The sequence below is a fragment of the Mustelus asterias genome, chromosome 21 (assembly GCF_964213995.1).
Source record: "Mustelus asterias chromosome 21, sMusAst1.hap1.1, whole genome shotgun sequence".
Taxonomy (NCBI): Eukaryota; Metazoa; Chordata; class Chondrichthyes; order Carcharhiniformes; family Triakidae; genus Mustelus; species Mustelus asterias.
Window position 1 is genome coordinate 7,613,664 of NC_135821.1, and position 20,672 is coordinate 7,634,335.

At 47.9% G+C, this 20,672-nt stretch overlaps 1 protein-coding gene across 1 annotated transcript in view; it reads right to left on the reverse strand.

The window, feature by feature from the left end:
* Positions 1-20,672, reverse strand: part of LOC144509506 (uncharacterized) — a 91,426-nt gene that overhangs the window by 44,056 nt on the left and 26,698 nt on the right.

Sequence of the window (20,672 nt, forward strand, 5' to 3'; positions counted from 1 at the left end):
AGGCGGCCTTCACAACACACGACACCGCAGGGTCGCTGAGCAGAAACTGATAGCCAAGTTCTGCACACATGAGGACAGCCTCAACCGAGATCTTGGGTTCATGTCACACTATCTGTAAACCCCATAACTTGCCTGGACTTGCAAAATCTAACTAGCTGTCCTGTCTGGAAATAATACACATCTCTTTAACCTGTGCTTAATGCTCTGTCCACTCACATTGTCTGTACCTTTAAGACTTGATTAGCTGTATTAGCACTGATTAGCTTGATCAGCATTCCAATCATTATTCTGTAAATTGAGTTTGTGTCTCTGTATGCCCTGTTTGTGAGCACATCTCCCACTCCACCTGACAAAGGGGCAGCGCTCCGAAAGCCAGTGGCATTTGCTACCAAATAAACCTGTTGGACTTTAACCTGGTGTTGTTAGACTTCTTACTATTCCTGTAGACAATGACGACATAAAGATCAAAGCCAAAGGCTCTGCAATCTCCTCCCTAGCCTCCCAGAGAATCCTAGGATAAATCCCATCCGGCCCAGGGGACTTATCTATTTTCACACTTTCCAGAATTGCTAACGCCTCCTGCTTATTAACCTCAATCCCATCTAGTCCAATAGCCTGTATCTCAGTATTCTCCTCGACAACATTGTCTTTTTCCTGCGTGAATACTGACGAAAAATATTCATTTAGCGCCTCTCCTATCTCTTCAGACTCCACGCACAACTTTCCACTACTGTCTTTGACTGGTCCTAATCTTACCCGAGTCATTCTTTTATTCCTGACATACCTATAGAAAGCTTCAGGGTCTTCCTTGATCCTACCTGCCAAAGACTTCTCATGTCCCCTCCTGGCTCTTCTTAACTCTCTCTTTAGGTCCTTCCTGGCTAACTTGTAACTCTCAAGCGCCCTAACTGAGCCTTCACGTCTCATCTTTACATAAGTCTCCTTCTTCCTCTTCACAAGAGATTCAACTTTTTTAGTAAACCACGGTTCCCTCGCTCAACCACTTCCTCCCTGCCTGGCAGGTACATATTTATCAAGGACACGCAGTAGCTGTTCCTTGAACAAGCTCCACATTTCAATTGTGCCCATCCCCTGCAGTTTCCTTCCCCAACCTATGCATCCTAAATCTCACCTAATCGCATCATAATTTCCTTTCCCCCAGCTATAACTCTTGCCCTTCAGTATATACCTATCCCTTTCCATCGCTAAAGTAAACCTAACCGAATTGTGGTCTCTATCACCAAAGTGCTCACCTACCTCCAAATCTAATACCTGGTCTGGTTCATTACCCAGTACCAAATCCAATGTGGCCTTGCCTCTTGTTGGCCTATCTACATACTGTGTCAGGAAACCCTCCTGCACACATTGGACAAAAACTGACCCCTCTAAAGTACTCGAACTATAGCTTTTCCAGTCAAAATTTGTAAAGTTAAAGTCCCCCATAACAACTACCCTGTTACTTTCGCTCCTATCCAGAATCATCTTTGCAATCCTTTCCTCTACATCTCTGGAACTTTTCGGAGGCCTGTAGAAAACTCCCAACTCTCCTTTCCTGTTTCTAACCTCAGCCCATACTACCTCAGTAGATGAGTCCTCATCAAACGTCCTTTCTGCCACCGTAATACTATCCTTGACTAACAATGCCACACCTAACCCTCTTTTACCACCTTCCCTGCTCTTACTGAAACATCTAAACCCCGGAACCTGCAACAACCGTTCCTGTCCCTGCTCTACCCATGTCTCCGAGATGGCCTCAACATCGAAGTCCCAGGTACCAACCCATGCTGCAAGTTCACCCACCTTATTCCGGATGCTCCTGGCGTTGAAGTATATACACTTCAAACCACCTTCCTGCCCGCCAGTACACTCCTGCGACCTTGAAACCTTATCCATGACCTCACTACTCTCAACCTCCTGTACACTGGAGCTACAATTCAGGTTCCCATCCCCCTGCTGAATTATTTTAAACCCTCCCGAAGAGCATTAGCAAATTTCCCCCCAAGGATGTTGGTACCCCTCTGGTTCAGGTGTAGACCATCCCATTTGTAGAGGTCCCACCTACCCCAGAATGAGCCCCAATTGTCCAGGTATCTGAATCCCTCCCTCCTGTACCATCGCTGTAGCCACGTGTTCAACTGCTCTCTCTCTATTCCTCTCCTCACTATCACGTGGCGCGGGTAACAAACCAGAGATAACAACTCTGTTTGTTCTCGCCCTAAGCTTCCACCCTAACTCCCTGAATTTCTGCCTTACATCCCCATCCCATTTCCTGCCTATGTCTTGGGTGCCTATGTGAACCACGACTTGGGGCTGGTCCCCCTCCCCCTTAAGGATCCCAAAAACATGATCCAAGACATCACGGACCCTGGCACCTGGGAGGCAACACACCAGCCGCGAGTCCCTCTCGTTCCCATAGAATCTCCTATCTATCCCCCTAACTATGGAGTCCCCAATGACTAATGCTCTACTCCTCTCCCCCCTTCCCTTCTCAGCAACAAGGATAGACTCTGTGCCAGAGACTTGTACCCATGGCTTACCCCTGTTAAGTCCCCCTCCCCAACAGTATCCAAAACGGAATACTTGTTATACAGAGGAACAGGGGATCCAGGGGATCGCTGCTCTGACTGCTTCTTACCCCTTCTAGCCGTCACCCACGTATCATTTCTAGGAGCAGCTACCTCCCTGTAGCTTCTATCTATCGCTGCCTCTGCCTCCCGAATGATCCTGAGTTCATCCAGTTCCAGCTCCAGATCCCTAACACGGTCTTCAAGGAGCTGGAATTGGATGTACTTCCTGCAAGTGTACTCAGCTGGGTCACTGGTGTCCCTCACCTCAAACATCCCACATGAGGAACATTGCACTGCCTGCACTGACATCCCTGCTAACTTCCCTTACTAAGAAACGAGTCTTTTTTTTTAGGTTAGAGGAGGGGGGAGGGTGGGAGACACTTCACGTGTAGAGTCTCGGGTTTCCTCCCCGTTCAAATTTATTGGGCAAAAAAAAAACCTTCCCAGGCCTCTCCGTGGCCTACTTCCGGTTTCCTGTTTAACTGAAAAAAAACTCCGCTAAACAGGTCTGCAGTTGGCTGTTTTCTATCTCCCTCCTTTCTTAAATAGTGGTGTCACATTTGCTACCTTCCAATCCGCAGGTAATGTTTGGGAATCTATGAAGTTTTGAAGGATGATGCCCTGTAACACATCCACTGTCTCTGCAGCCACCTCTTTCCACACTCTGAGATGTAGATCATCAGGTCCAGGGGATTTCTCAATTCTCAATCTCAGTAACTCCTCCAGCACCGTTTTTTTTAGGAATACTAATTTCTTTCAGGTCCTCAATCTCATTAGTCTCTTGGCTCCCCAGTACTTCTACAGGGGTCTTGTTTCTTCCTCCATGAAGACACGTAAAGTTTTTGTTTAGTTTCGCTGCTGTTTCCTTATTATTCATTCTGTGCCTGTTAACGCAGTTATGAAGATAGATTGGAGAGGTTGGGACTGTTCTCGAGAAGCAGAAAGGAGATTTGATAGAGGTACTCAAATTCATGAGAGGATTGGGCAGAGTGGACAGAGAGAAACTTGTGAAAGGATCGAGGATGAGAAGGCACAGATCTGATTCCAGGGATGAGGGACTTGTTTTATGAAGAGAGATTGAACAGTGTACTGTTCTATACTCGCTGGAGTTTATAAGAATGAGAGGAGATCCAATTGGGGTAGACAAGATGATAAAGTAGATTGAAAGGGTAAATGTAGAGAGGATGTTTCCCCTTGTTGGACATTCTAGAACGAGGGGCCGTAGTTTTAGGCTAAGAGATGGCAGATTCAAAATAGAAATGAAGACAAATTAATTCACCCAAAAGGGTGGTGAATCTGTGAAATTTTCTACCTCAGAGTGCAGTGGACACCGGAACACTAAACAAATTTAAGGAGGAGATGGATCGGCTTTTAATTAGTAACGGGATGAGGGGTTATGGGGAATGGGCAGAAAGATGGGGATGAGGTCAAGATGAGATCAGCCATGAGCATATTGAAAGGCGGAGCAGGCTCGAGGGGCTGAATGGCCTACTCCTGCTCCTACTTATGTTAAGCAATTAGTCAGCGAAGCAAAAGTGACATGAGGAGAAACTATTTCACAGAGGGAGTGGTTAAATTCTGGAATGCACTGCCTGAGGGTATGGTGGAGGCAGGTCCCATCGAAGCATTCCAAAGAGAATGAGACTGTTATCCGAAAAGGAAGAATGTGCAGGATTACAGGGAAAAGGCAATGGAATGGCATTAAGTGAGTTGCTCATATGGAGAGCCAGTGCAGACCAGATGGGCCATATGGCTACTTTCTGTGCTGTAACAATGCTTTGATCCTCTGATTCTTGAGCAGCTGTGGTCCACGTGGTGTAAGTGCACTCACAGTGCTGTCAGGGAGGTAATTCCAGGATTGGGACCCAATGGCAACAAAGGAGAGGCGTTATAGCTCCATGTCAGGATGGGCCGAATGGCCTTCTCCTGCTCCGATTTTCCATGCAGCTTTTGGAAATGAGCTTGGAAGAATCCCATTGAATCCCTACAGTGCAGAAGGTGGCCATTTGGCCCATCGAGCCAGCACCAACAACAGTCCCACCCAGGCCCAAGCCCATAACCCCACTTGTTTACCCTGCAAATACCCTGAAACTAAGGGCAATTTAGCATGGCCAATCCACCTAATCTACACATCTTTGAGCGTGGGAGGAAACCCACGCAGAAACTGGGAGAATGTGCAAACTCCACACAGACAGTGACCCGAGGTCGGAATTGAACCCGGGTGCCTGGCGCTGTGAGACAGTAGTGCTAACCACTGTGTCACCGTGCCACCCTGGTGTTATGCACCTGCTGTCCTTGTTGTTCTGTGAACAAAGAACAAAGAACAGTACAGCACAGGAAACAGGCCCTTCGGCCCTCCAAGCCTGTGCCGCTCCTTGGTCCAACTCGACCAATCGTTTGTATCCCTCCATTCCCAGGCTGCTCATGTGACTATCCAGGTAAGTCTTAAACGATGTCAGCGTGCCTGCCTCCACCACCCTACTTGGCAGCGCATTCCAGGCCCCCACCACCCTCTGTGTAAAAAACGTCCCTCTGATATCTGAGTTATACTTCGCCCCTCTCACCTTGAGCCCGTGACCCCTCGTGATCGTCACCTCCGACCTGGGAAAAAGCTTCCCACTGTTCACCCTATCTATACCCTTCATAATCTTGTACACCTCTATTAGATCTCCCCTCATTCTCCGTCTTTCCAAGGAGAACAACCCCAGTCTACCCAATCTCTCCTCATAGCTAAGACAACCAGGCAACATCCTGGTAAACCTTCTCTGCACTCTCCACGTCCTTCTGGTAGTGCGGCGACCAGAACTGGGCGCAGTACTCCAAATGTGGCCTAATCAGCGTTCTATACAGCTGCATCATCAGACTCCAGCTTTTATACTCTATACCCCGTCCTATAAAGGCAAGCATACCATATGCCTTCTTCACCACCTTCTCCACCTGTGTTGCCACCTTCAAGGATTTGTGGACTTGCACACCTAGGTCCCTCTGTGTTTCTATACTCCTGATGACTCTGCCATTTATTGTATAACTCCTCCCTACATTATTTCTTCCAAAATGCATCACTTCGCATTTATCCGGATTAAACTCCATCTGCCACCTCTCCGCCCAATTTTCCAGCCTATCTACATCCTGCTGTATTGCCCGACAATGCTCTTCGCTATCCGCAAGTCCAGCCATCTTCGTGTCATCCGCAAACTTGCTGATTACACCAGTTACACCTTCTTCCAAATCATTTATATATATCACAAATAGCAGAGGTCCCAGTACAGAGCCCTGCGGAACACCACTGGTCACAGACCTCCAGCCGGAAAAAGACCCTTCGACCACTACCCTCTGTCTCCTATGGCCAACATGATGTGGAGATGCCGGCGTTGGACTGGGGTAAACACAGTAAGAAGTCAACCGGGATATTGGGTTCATGGCACACTATTTGTAACCCCCACAGAGTTTCACTGGCTGTCTTGTCTGGAGACAATACGCATCTTTTTAGCCTGTCTTGATGCTCTCTCCACTCACATTGTTTTGTTTCTTAAAGACTTGATTAGTTGTAAGTATTCGCATTCCAACCATTATTCATGTAAATTAAGTCTGTGGCTTTATATGCTCTGTTTGTGAACAGAATTCCCACTCACCTGAAGAAGGGGCTTGCAGCTCCGAAAGCTTGTGTGGCTTTTGCTACCAAATAAACCTGTTGGACTTTAACCTGGTGTTGTTAAACTTCTTCCTATGGCCAAGCCAGTTTTCCACCCATCTAGCCACTTCTCCTTGTATCCCATGAGCCTTAACCTTCTTAACCAACCTGCCATGTGGGACTTTGTCAAATGCCTTACTGAAATCCATGGGGGAGATATCCCATACTTGCACTAAAGTGGTAGCGATATAGAATCATAGAATCCATACAATGCAAAAGGACGCCATTCAGCCCATCGAGTCTGTACCAACCACAATCCCTTCCAGGCCGTATTCCCGCAACCCCACACATTTACCCTGCTAATCCCCCTGACTCTAGGGGCAATTTAGCATGGCCAATCAACCTAACCTGCACATCTTTGGACTGTGGGAGGAAACCGGAGCACCCGGAGGAACCCCACGCAGACACGGGGAGAACGTGCAAACTCCACACAGACAGTGACCCAAGGCCGGAATTGAACCCGGGTCCCTGGCGCTGTGAGGCAGCAGTTCTAACCACTGTGCCGTCCTGGTCTTGTGCATCTGCTGCTCTTGTTCTTCTGGGGGGAAATATCCCAGACCTAGTGGTGCTAACCACTGTGCTACCGTGCCACCCATGTACTCCCCGTATCATCGTAATGTGAGGTGGGGTATCTCCATGATGATTATCTACTTGGCAGATCACTCAGGGTAAAGAGGCTGATTACTACATCAAGACTGGGACAGAAGCATTAATCTGTGTGATCCACCACGTATTAATGAGCTGTGATGTGGGCTATGTGTTTTATTTAAGGTGATTTTGCGGTAATATAACATCTCCTGAGAAAACAAAAATCATTCCCCACTGATGGGAACATTTTTTAAACAAGCAACAAAAGAAATCATCACCCTGAAATGTTAAAGCTTATTTCCTTTCTACAGACGTTGCCAAATCTGCTGAGTATTTCCAGCACTTCCCGTTTCTATACTTGCAAAAAGATTTGTGCTTTCTATTTTAAGCTGGAAAACGTTGCTAATAATTTCCCAGCGGTGACAACATCCTTTGTAGATCTTCTCACATTGATTAAATAATTCTCATTTCAGTTTATTTATCTGGGAGCGTCAATGTTGACCTCAGTCGAGTTCTGATATTCAGTGTATCAGCCTTTCATGTACAATTCAGGCAGGTGGAGCCCGTGGAAGTCCGCTTCGGGGCGCCACAGTGGCACAGTGGTTAGCACTGCTGCCTCACAGCGCCAGGGACCCCGGTTCGATTCCCGGTTTGGGTCGCTATCTGTGCGGAGTTTGCACGTTCTGTGTGGGTTTCCTCCGGGTGCTCTGGTTTCCTCCCACAGTCCAACAATGTGCGGGTTAGGTGCATTGGCCATGCTAAATTGCCCATTAGTGTCCCAGGATGCATAGGTTAGAGGAATTAACAGGGTAAATATGTGGAGTTACGGGGATAGGGGTTGGCTGGGATTGCGGTCGGTGCAGACTCGATGGGCTGAATGGCCTCCTTCTCCACAATAGGGATATTCTATGATTCTAGTCTATGATTCTATGAAGTGATTGTTAAACCAACAGTCTCAGACACTGATCTGTTTCTCCAACTGAGATCTACCCAAATACTACTGCACCCTTCACTTTGAGTCACAACCCTTTGTGCACTCAGGTGACCCAATTCCCAAGTAACTTATCTTCCAGCAACATCTCAGACACAACCTTACTTAATCAGCCGGCCAAGATTAGCTTAACTAATCAACTTTCAACAAATAACGTTACCTGTCAATGAACCACATATATAGAAATGAAAGGAAGGGAAACTTGAAGAAGAAAAGGTTTGCAGGGCTCTGGGGACAAGAGCAGGAGGAGCATCTAGAACATAGAACATAGAAAGCCACAGCACAAACAGGCCCTTCGGCCCACAAGTTGCGCCGATCACATCCCCACCTCTAGGCCTATCTATAGCCCTCAATCCCATTAAATCCCATGTACTCATCCAGAAGTCTCTTAAAAGACCCCAACGAGTTTGCCTCCACCACCACCGACGTCAGCCGATTCCACTCACCCACCACCCTCTGAGTGAAAAACTTACCCCTGACATCTCCTCTGTACCTACCCCCCAGCACCTTAAACCTGTGTCCTCTCGTAGCAACCATTTCAGCCCTTGGAAATAGCCTCTGAGAGTCTACCCTATCCAGACCTCTCAACATCTTGTAAACCTCTATCAGGTCACCTCTCATCCTTCGTCTCTCCAGGGAGAAGAGACCAAGCTCCCTCAACCTATCCTCATAAGGCATGCCCCCCAATCCAGGCAACATCCTTGTAAATCTCCTCTGCACCCTTTCAATGGCTTCAACATCTTTCCTGTAATGAGGTGACCAGAACTGCGCGCAGTACTCCAAGTGGGGTCTAACCAGGGTCCTATAAAGCTGCAGCATTATCTCCCGACTCCTAAACTCAATCCCTCGATTAATGAAGGCTAGTACGCCGTACGCCTTCTTGACCGCATCCTCCACCTGCGAGGCCGATTTAAGAGTCCTATGGACCCGGACCCCAAGGTCCTTCTGATCCTCTAATTGGATGATATGGCCTCCTTATCTGATATCAGATTCTACGATTCCATACTTTCAAGCACTCATTCTAGAAAATTGAGCAAATAATCTAAGATGACACTCCCAGTTGCTGCACTGTCAGAGGGTCAGTACTGAGGGAGTGCCGCACTGCCAGAGGTTCAGTACTGAGGGAGTGCCGCACTGTCAGAGGGTCAGTACTGAGGGAGTGCCGCACTGTCAGAGGGTCAGTGCTGAGGGAGTGCCGCACTGTCAGAGGGTCAGTACTGAGGGAGCGCTGCACTGTCAGAGGGTCAGTACTGAGGGAGTGCCGCACTGTCAGAGGTTCAGTACTGAGGGAGTGCCGCACTGTCAGAGGGTCAGTACTGAGAGAGTGCCGCACTGTCAGAGGTTCAGTACTGAGGGAGTGCCGCACTGTCAGAGGGTCAGTACTGAGGGAGTGCCGCACTGTCAGAGGGTCAGTACTGAGGGAGTGCCGCACTGTCAGAGGGTCAGTACTGAGGGAGCGCCGCACTGTCAGAGGGTCAGTACTGAGGGAGTGCTGCACTGTCAGAGGGTCAGTACTGAGGGAGTGCCGCACTGTCAGAGGGTCAGTACTGAGGGAGTGCCGCACTGTCAGAGGGTCAGTACTGAGGGAGTGCCGCACTGTCAGAGGGTCAGTACTGAGGGAGCGCCGCACTGTCAGAGGGTCAGTACTGAGGGAGTGCTGCACTGTCAGAGGGTCAGTACTGAGGGAGTGCCGCACTGTCAGAGGGTCAGTACTGAGGGAGTGCCGCACTGTCAGAGGGTCAGTACTGAGGGAGTGCCGCACTGTCAGAGGGTCAGTACTGAGGGAGTGCCGCACTGTCAGAGGGTCAGTGCTGAGGGAGTGCCGCACTGTCAGAGGGTCAGTACTGAGGGAGCGCCGCACTGTCAGAGGGTCAGTACTGAGGGAGTGCCGCACTGTCAGAGGGTCAGTACTGAGGGAGTGCCGCACTGTCAGAGGGTCAGTGCTGAGGGAGTGCCGCACTGTCAGAGGGTCAGTGCTGAGGGAGTGCCGCACTGTCAGAGGGTCAGTACTGAGGGAGCGCCGCACTGTCAGAGGGTCAGTACTGAGGGAGTGCCGCACTGTCAGAGGGTCAGTACTGAGGGAGTGCCGCACTGTCAGAGGGTCAGTGCTGAGGGAGTGCCGCACTGTCAGAGGGTCAGTGCTGAGGGAGTGCCGCACTGTCAGAGGGTCAGTACTGAGGGAGCGCCGCACTGTCAGAGGGTCAGTACTGAGGGAGTGCCGCACTGTCAGAGGGTCAGTACTGAGGGAGTGCCGCACTGTCAGAGGGTCAGTACTGAGGGAGTGCCGCACTGTCAGAGATACTGGGCGGGATTTTCCGATCTCGCTCGCCCCGAAACCAGAAAATCCCATCCAAGGTCAATGAACCTTTCCATGGTCTGCGCCTCAACTGCTCCGATTTCCGTGGTGAGCTGGACAATAAAATTCCGGCCATTGTCTTTCCAATGAGATACTGAACCCAGATCCTGTCTGGCCTTTCAGGTGGATGTAAAAGAGTCAATGTCCACTCTTTGTCCCCAGTGTTCTGGACAATATTTACCCCACAAACCGCCTCACTAGAGTTGCTTGTGGGATCATGCTGTGTGCAAATTGGCTGCCAAATCTCTTACATTGCGGAGAGACACAGGTGAATTTGTTTCCTCCCTGTTTCCAGTGCAGTTTATAGCAGTTCAGTAACACAAAGAACGTGGTTCTAAGATAGTAATGGATGATTGTGTAATCCTATCAGTGCAATATGTAACATGAAGCAGATTAAAAACTACTGTAAAATTTGAGGACAGAGATACATGGAAACATGCTCAGCACCGTCAGACAAACTGTTAGCGTATGAGAAAGGAGTTTATATTGCAACTGAACTCAGGAAACTCTGCAATGCACAAGATAGCAACCCTTTCATACTGAGGCTACAGTGTATGAGTGAGGATACTTCAGGTTTTCATTATAATTGACATGTGAGGACTGATTATAGCAGAAGACGTCAAATGTCTCAAAGTCCCTATGTCAGATTTAAAACTGATTTGTATTTCTCTGGTGCCTTTCACGACTTGGGGACATCCCAAAGCACCTTACAGCACACTGGGTATCTTTTGAAAGAGTTAGAACATAGAACATTACAGCGCAGTACAGGCCCTTCGGCCCTCGATGTTGCGCCGACCAGTGAAACCAATCTAAAACGCATCTAACCTACACTATTCCAATATCATCCATATGTTTATCCAATGACCATTTAAGTGCCCTTAATGTTGGCGAGTCCACTACTGCTGCAGGCAGGGCATTCCACGCCCTTACTACTCTCTGAGTGAAGAACCTACCTCTGACATCTGTCCTATATCTATCACCCCTCAATTTAAAGCTATGTCCCCTCGTGCTAGCTATCACCATCCGAGGAAAAAGGCTCTCACTATCCACCCTATCTAACCCTCTGATCATCTTGTATGCCTCTATTAAGTCACCTCTTAACCTTCTTCTCTCTAACGAAAACAACCTTAAGTCCCTTAGCCTTTCCTCATAAGACCTTCCCACCATACCAGGCAACATCCTGGTAAATCTCCTCTGCACCCTTTCCAATACTTCCACATCCTTCCTATAAAGCGGCGACCAGAACTGTACGCAATACTCCAAGTGCGGCCACACCAGAGTTTTGTACAGCTGCAACATGACCTCCTGGCTCCGAAACTCAATCCCTCTACCAATAAAAGCTAACACACCGTACGCCTTCTTAACAACCCTAACAACCTGGGTGCCAACTTTCAGGGATCTCTCGGCTCATCCACACTACCAAGTATCTTACCATTAGCCCAATACTCTGTAATCCTGTTACTCCTTCCAAAGTGAATCACCTCACACTTTTCTGTATTAAACTCCATTTGCCACCTCTCAGCCCAGCTCTGCAGCTTATCTATGTCCCTCTGTAACCTGCAACAACCTTCCGCACTGTCCACAACTCCACCGACTTTTGTGTCATCCGCAAATTTACTAACCCATCCTTCTACGCCCTCATCCAAGTCATTTATAAAATGACGAACAGCAGTGGCCCCAAAACAGATCTTTGCGGTACACCACTAGTAACTGAACTCCAGGATGAACATTTCCCATCAACCACCAACCTCTGTCTTCTTACAGCTAGCCAATTCCTGATCCAAACCGCTAAATCACCCTCAATCCCATGCGTCCGTATCTTCTGCAATAGCTTACTGTGGGGAACCTTATCAAACGCTTTACTGAAATCCATATACACCATATCAACTGCTTTACCCTCATCTACCTCTTTGGTCACCTTCTCAAAGAACTCAATAAGGTTTGTGAGGCACGACCTACCCTTCACAAAACTGTGTTGACTATCCCTAATCAAATTATTCCTTTCTAGATTATGATAAATCCTATCTCCTATAATCCTTTCCAAAACTTTGCCCACCACAGAAGTAAGGCTCCCTGGTCTATAATTACCAGGGTTGTCTCTACTCCCCTTCTTGAACAAGGGGACAACATTTGCTATCCTCCAGTCTTCTGGCACTATTCCTGTAGACAATGACGACATAAAGATCAAAGCCAAAGGCTCTGCAATCTCCTCCCTAGCCTCCCAGAGAATCCTAGGATAAATCCCATCCGGCCCAGGGGACTTATCTATTTTCACACTTTCCAGAATTGCTAATGCCTCCTGCTTATTAACCTCAATCCCGTCTAGTCCAGTAGCCTGTATCACAGTATTTTCCTCGACAACATTGTCTTTTTCCTGCGTGAATACTGACGAAAAATATTCATTTAGCGCCTCTCCTATCTCTTCAGACTCCACGCACAACTTCCCACTACTGTCTTTGACTGGCCCGAATCTTACCCGAGTCATTCTTTTATTCCTGACATACCTATAGAAAACTTTAGGATTTTCCTTGATCCTACCTGCCAAAGACTTCTCATGTCCCCTCCTGGCTCTTCTTAACTCTCTCTTTAGGTCCTTCCTGGCTAACTTGTAACTCTCAAGTACCCTAACTGAGCCTTCACGTCTCATCTTTACGTAAGTCTCCTTCTTCCTCTTCACTAGAGATTCTACTTCTTTAGTAAACCATGGTTCCCTCGCTCAACCACTTCCTCCCTGCCTGACAGGTACATACTTATCAAGGACACGCAGTAGCTGTTCCTTGAACAAGCTCCACATTTCAATTGTGTCCATCCCCTGCAGTTTCCTTCCCCAACCTATGCATCCTAAATCTCGCCTAATCGCATCATAATTTCCTTTCCCCCAGCTATAACTCTTGCCCTTCGGTATATACCTTTCCCTTTCCATCGCTAAAGTAAACATCACCGAATTGTGGTCACTATCATCAAAGTGCTCACCTACCTCCAAATCTAACACCTGGTCTGGTTCATTACCCAGTACCAAATCTAATATGGCCTCGCCTCTTGTTGGCCTATCTACATACTGTGTCAGGAAACCCTCCTGCACACATTGGACAGAAACTGACCCCTCTAAAGTACTCGAACTATAGCTTTTCCAGTCAATATTTGTTAAGTTAAAGTCCCCCATGACAACTACCCTGTTACTTTCGCTCCTATCCAAAATCATCTTTGCAATCCTTTCTTCTACATCTCTGGAACTTTTCGGAGGCCTATAGAAAACTCCTAACAGGGTGACCTCTCCTTTCCTGTTTCTAACCTCAGCCCAAACAACCTCAGTAGACGAGTCCTCATCAAACGTCCTTTCTGCCACCATAATACTATCCTTGACTAACAATGCCACACCTCCCCCTCTTTTACCACCTTCCCTGCACTTACTGAAACATCTAAACCCCGGAACCTGCAACAACCATTCCTGTCCCTGCTCTATCCATGTCTCCAAAATGGCCACAACATTGAAGTCCCAGGTACCAACCCATGCTGCAAGTTCACCCACCTTATTCCGGATGCTCCTGGCGTTGAAGTATATACACTTCAAACTACCTTCCTGCCTGTCAGTACACTCCTGCAACCTTGAAACCTTATCCATGACCTCACTACTCTCAACCTCCTGTACACTGGAGCTACAATTCAGGTACCCACCCCCCTGCTGAATTAGTTTAAACCCTCCCGAAGAGCATTAGCAAATTTCCCCCCAGGATATTGGTACCCCTCTGGTTCAGGTGTAGACCATCCTGTTTGTAGAGGTCCCACCTACCCCAGAATGAGCCCCAATTGTCCAGGTATCCGGATCCCTCCCTCCTGCACCATCCCTGTAGCCACGTGTTCAATTGCTCTCTCTCCCTATTCCTCTCCTCACTATCCCGTGGCACGGGGAACAAACCAGAGATAACAACTCTGTTTGTTCTAGCAGTTGTCGTTGTTATAATGTCGGAAACACAAAATCCAAACTGCACAGAAATCTTCCAGCCACAGCAATGAGATGATTTGATTTGATTTGATTTATTATTGTCACATGTATTAGTATACAGTGAAAAGTATTGTTTCTTGCACACTATACAGACAAAGCATACTGTTCATAGAGAAACAAGAGGGTGCAGAATGTAGTGTTACAGTCATAGCTAGGGTGTAGAGAAAGATCAACTTAATGCAAAGTAGGCCCATTCAAAAGTCTGACGGCAGCAGGGAAGAAGCTGTTCTTGAGTCGATTGGTACGTGACCTCAGACTTTTGCATCTTTTTCCCGACAGAAGAAGGTGGAAGAGAGAATGTCCGGGGTGTGTGGGGTCCTTAATTATGCTGGCTGCTTTGCCGAGGCAGCGGGAAGTGTAGACAGAGTCAATGGATGGGAGGCTGGTTCATGTGATGGATTGGGCTACATTCACGATCTTGTTTGTAGTTCCTTGTGGTCTTGGGCAGAGCAGGAGCCATACCAAGCTGTGATACAACCGGAAAGAATGCTTTCTATGGTGCATCTGTAAAAGTTGGTGAGAGTCGTAGCTGTCATGCCAAATTTCTTTAGTCTTCTGAGGAAGTAGAGGCGCTGGCGGGCCTGATGACAAGATGATGACAAAATTACACTCATTAATAGTGTTTGAGAGATAGATTTTGGCCAGGACACCAGGGTTAAGTCCCTTGGTCATCCATGAACAAGTGCCATGAGATATTTAACAGCAGCGATTAGCACTGCTGCCTCCCAGCGCCAGGGGCCTGGGTTCAATTCTGGCCTCGGGTCACTGTCTGTGTGGAGTTTGCACATTCTCCCCGTGTCTGCGTGGGTTTCCTCCAGGTGCTCTGGGTTTCCTCCCACAGTCCAAAGATGTGCAGGTTGGGTGGATTGGCCATGCTAAATTGCCCCTTAGTGTTCCAGAGATGTGTAGGTTAGATGGATTGGCCATGCTAAATTGCCCCTTAGTGTCCAAAGATGTGTAGGTTAGATGGATTAACCATGCTAAATTGACCCTTAGTGTCAGAGGGATTAGCAGTATTACATTGGGATACATTGGGTTATGGGGATAGGACCTGGGTGGGATTATTGTCAGTGCAGACTCGATGGGCCAAATAGCCTCTTTCTGCACTGTACAGATTCTATATCTTGCTTCTTTTCTCTGAGCTGCAGACTTCAGATACTTTGGAACGGCTCTGCACAACTGCAGCCAGACAAAAGAATGAAAGCAATGGGGTCTGCACTGGCACTGTAATCCATCTCTGATCTGTGCTGTCTGATTGCTACCATCTGTTTCAACATGAGAGACGTGCAGAGGTGACTGGCTCTGCTCCGGGTCAGAAAGCACCCATTTGTAGAATAGAATCTCTGGCTGCTGACCTGATGTCTCATTAATAAGGCAGTCAGCACTGGCAGCCTGCCAGATCCAAGCACACGGAGCGAGAGAGCAGGAGAGCATTCAGACTGCTACACTTTCTGCAGGTACTTCATTACACGCCTTTGTCTGCCAGTCTTGTCTGGCTGGGTAACACTTTGGTGTCTGAGTCAGGGAACTTGTGGATTCAAGTCCCACTCGAGATTTGAGCCCACAATATTGGCTGACACTCCGGTGTAGCCATGAGGCAGTGCTGCACAGCCAGAGGTGATGTATTTTGGAGATGTTTAACCGAGCCCTCATCTGTGATCCAAGTGAATCATCATAGAATCTTACAGTGCAGAAACAGGCCATTCAGCCCATCAAGTCTGCACCAACTCTCTGAGAGAGCATCCCACCCAGACCCTAGCCCCAACACTAAGGGGCAATTTAGCATGGCCAATCCACCTAACCTACACATCTTTGGACACTAAGCGGCAATTTAGCATGGCCAGTCCACCTAACCTACACATCTTTGGACACTAAGGGGCAATTTAGCATGGCCAATCCACCTAACCCACAAATCTTTGGACACTAAGCGGCAATTTAGCATGGCCAATCCACCTAACCTGCAAATCTTTGGACATTAAGGGGCAATTTAGCATTGCCAATCTACCTAACCTACACATCTCTGGACACTAAGGGGCAACTTAGCATGGCCCATCCACCTAACCTCACACATCCTTGGACACTAAGGGACAATTTAGCATGGCCAATCCACCTAACCCACAAATCTTTGGACACTACGGGGCAATTTAGCATGGCCAGTCCACCTAACCTACACATCTTTGGACACTAAGGGGCAATGTAGCATGGCCAATCCACCTAACCCACAAATCTTTGGACACTACGGGGCAATTTAGCATGGCCAGTCCACCTAACCCACAAATCTTTGGACATTAAGCGGCAATTTAGCATGGCCAATCCACCTAACCTGCAAATCTTTGGACATTAAGGAGCAATTTAGCATTGCCAATCCACCTAACCTACACATCTCTGGACACTAAGGGGCAACTTAGCATGGCCAATCCACCTAACCTCAGACATCTCTGGACACTAAGGGGCAATTTAACATGGCCCATCCACGTAACCTGCACAACTTTGGACACTAAGGGGCAATTTAGCATGGCCAATCCCCCTAACCCACAAATCTTTAGTCACTAAGGGGCAATTTAGCATGGCCGATCCATCTAACCAGTGCATCTTTGGACTGTGGGAGGAAACCGGAACACCCTGAGGAAACCCACGCAGACACGGAGAGAATGTGCAAAACTCCACATAGACAGTCACCCAAGCCGGGAATCGAACCCAGGTCCCTGGAGCCGTGAGGCAGAAGTGTTAACCACTCTGCCATTATATCGGTGATTTCAAGTTCTTTTCCCAACTGTGTCAAAACTAGATCGGATATGGAACACATTCCAGAGGCTGTTTCTCACTCACCTTGCATAAACCCAGCCGCTCAGCACATACTTTCTCCCTCATGTGATTATCGAGCTTCCCATTAGATGTATCAGTGCTGGTCACCACAGCCACTCCCTGTGGTTGCAAGTTCTATATTCCATTCACTCTCAGCAACATTTCTCGTAAACAGGGTTTATTAGTAACTATTGTATTTGCGGCCTCTAGTTCAGATCTCCCCAGAAGCCTTTCATAACTTTCATAGAATAGAATCATAGAATCCCTACAGCGCAGAAGGAGGCCATTCGGCCCATCGAGTCTGACCGATCACAATCCCACCCAGGCCCTATAACCCCACATATTTACCCTGCTAATCCCCTGACACTAGGGTCAATTTAGCACGGCCAATCAACCTAACCTGCACATGTTTTTGACAGTGGGAGGAAACCCACACAGACACAGGGAGAACGTGCAAACTCCACACAGACAGTGACCCAAGGCGGGAATTGAACCTGGGACCCTGGCATTGTGAGGCAGCAGTGCTAACCACTGTGCCACCATGTAGACCTCTGTTAGGTCCCTCCTTCTTTTTGAAAAGGAAAGGGCCCCAGACATCCAGTCTTTCTGGATAGCTATAATTTCTCAGTTCTGCCATCATTGTAGTCTTTCTTTGCACCTTCTCCAATGACTCAACACCTGTTTTTCGAATATGAAGACCAGAACTGTTCCATCCCCCGAGTGTGGAGTCCTGTTCTGCCCTCCCCCCAATCCCCCCCCCCCTGCCCCCGCCCCCATAGAATCACCCCATCCCAGCCCCAAAAAGACCTCAGCATCCAACCACATAAAGGTATCTAACCAAAACTAGCCAGTGTTGCCACGCTAACAAGCACTAATAACACCTTGTCTATCAAATTAGACTTTAACATTCACTCCCTCTGCCGCCGTCACACACTGGCGACAGTGTGTATCATCTCTAGCAGCTCACCAAGTTTCCTTCAGCAACAACCTCCACTGCCTAGAAGGGACAAGGGCAGCAGGCACATGGGAACTTCACCTCCTCTCCAAGGTCCCTGAGTCTGAGCTGTACAGCATCCAATTTGGAAATATATCGGCCGTTCCTTCACTGTCACTGGGTCCAAATCCTGGAACTCCCTCCCTCACAGCAAGGTGGGTGTACCTACACCACACGGACTGCAGCGTTTCAAGAAGGCAGCTTACCACCCCGTCTCAAAGGGCAATAAATTAGAGATGGGCAATAAATGCTGGCCTTGACAGCATACGTGGGGTGTCCATGGGCACTACCAAGGCCTTCCGTGCTCGTTGGGCACCGCAGGGGCTGGAGTGCATTATTAACCCCTTTAATCACAGTTAGGTTGCGTAGTTTAAGTTTAATTTATGCTTTATCTTTGTTGCAGGCGGTCCCCTCTATAAGGGACTGCCCTTCTGGCTTTGTCCCCTCGGTTTGTTTAACTGAGTTTAATTTATATTGCACGCGTTGGGGCAGTAGTTGGGGTTTAGTGGGAGTTCTCAAATTCAGGTGAAGGAGAATTCAAAATGGAAGGAAGGAGGTTTGAAAATAATTTGTTTGTTAGAGATTAACAAACTTTCACAGATGCACCATAGAAAGCATTCTTTCTGGTTGTATCACAGCTTGGTCTGGCTCCTGCTCTGCCCAAGACCGCAAGAAACTACAAAGGGTAATGAATGTAGCCCAAACCATCAAGCCTCCCACTCATTGGCACTGGCTTCACTTCCCGCTGCCTCGGCAAAGCAGCCAGCATAATTAAGGACCCCACGCATTCTGGACTTTCTCTCTTCCAGCTTCTTCCGTCGGGAAAAAGGTACAAAAGTCTGAGGTCACGTACCAACCGACTCAAGAACAGCTTCTTCCCTGCTGCTGTCAGACTTTTGAATGGACCTACCTCGCATTAAGTTGATCTTTCTCTACACCCTAGCTATGACTGTAACACTACATTCTGCACTCTCTCCTTTCCTTCTCTATGAACGGTATGCTTTGTCTGTGTAGCGCGCAAGAAACAATACTTTTCACTGTATGTTAATACATGTGACAATAATAAATCAAATCAAATCAAAAACAGTATTCTGTTAAAACATTCCTAATTGTGGGCCATGCTTTATGTGTTTGTTACCAGTTCTGGATACTTAGTGTGTGAAAAGAATTGAAAGAAGAAGCTACATTCTGCTGGCATCACAGTGTCTCCAAATGAGGAAGTGCGCTCCATAAATCAGTGATGTTCTGAAGCAGAAACTAAAAGCTGTGCTGAATGATACATTATTGGTGTCAGCAGATTGTCGTTTTTGTCAACTCGGTTTGAGGCTTGGAATGAGGCCATGAACAGCAAAGCCGACATTTATTGCCCACCTCTAATCACCCCTGGTGACTGTGCGTGTGGAGAAAGTGTTCCCACACGTGCTGTTGGGGAGGGAGGTCCCAGAAGTTTGACCCGGCCAGAGTGATACATGTCCGAGTCTGGACAATATGCACAATCCCAGCCCAGCTCTGAGGGAGTGTTGTATTTGAGTCCGATCTGCCCTCTTGGTGAATGAAAGACATTCTATAACTACCGTGGGCAGGATAGGTGGATTGGCCATGCTAAATTACCCCTTAGTGTCCAAAGATGTGCAGGTTGGGTGAATTGGCCATGCTAAATTACCCCTTAGTGTCCAAAGATGTGCAGGTTGGGTGAATTGGCCATGCTAAATTGCCCTTTAGTGTCCAACGATGTGCAGGTTGGGTGAATTGGCCATGCTAAATTGCCCCTTAGTGTCCAAAGATGTGCAGGTTAGGGGGATTGGCCATACTAAGTAGTTCCTTAGTTTCCAAGGATGTGTAAGTTAGATAGATTGGCCGTGCTAAATTGCCCCTTCGTGTCCAAAGATGTGCATGTTGGGTGGATTGGCCATGCTAAATTGCCCCTTAGTGTCCAAAGATGTGCAGGTTAGGGGGATTGGCCATACTAAGTAGTTCCTTAGTTTCCAAGGATGTGTAAGTTAGATAGATTGGCCGTGCTAAATTGCCCCTTCGTGTCCAAAGATGTGCATGTTGGGTGGATTGGCCATGCTAAATTGCCCCTAAGTGTCCCAAGATATATAGGTTAGGGGGATCAGTGGGGTAAATACGTGGGGTTACGGGGTATGCCTGGCAATGAGTCGACACAGACCCTATGGGCTTCCTTCAGCACTGTAGGGATTCTATGATGAGTTTGGGGCGGGGGGCGGGGGGCGGGGGGGGGGGGGGGGGGGGGCTAGCGGGGGCACCCTGTATTGTGGCCAAAGACCCTCCCTCAAGCAGCCGCACCAAAATTGTGGAACTGGTAATTATTCTTGTGGGATCTTGCTGTGCATAAAAGGACTGCCGCAAAAATATTGTGTCAGGAGAGTGAGTTCTTTTGAAAAGATATTCGTGGCCCTCTGAGATGTCCTCAGGATAAAATTATACCTTTGCAAATTTATTTTAATGATCTTACTCAGCCCCTCTCTAAAAAAAAACTTCTCCAAAACAATCAGAACAAAACTATATGGAGCTGTTCCCACAACTTCCTCATTGGGCACTGCAGAGTGAATAAACCAACTCATTGGGGCCAGTGTCGGTTCGAGATCTCAGTGATGCAAAGCAAGAGAACTCAGGGCACCAGTTTCTGAAGCAGAGCAAAGATTAAAACCTTCCA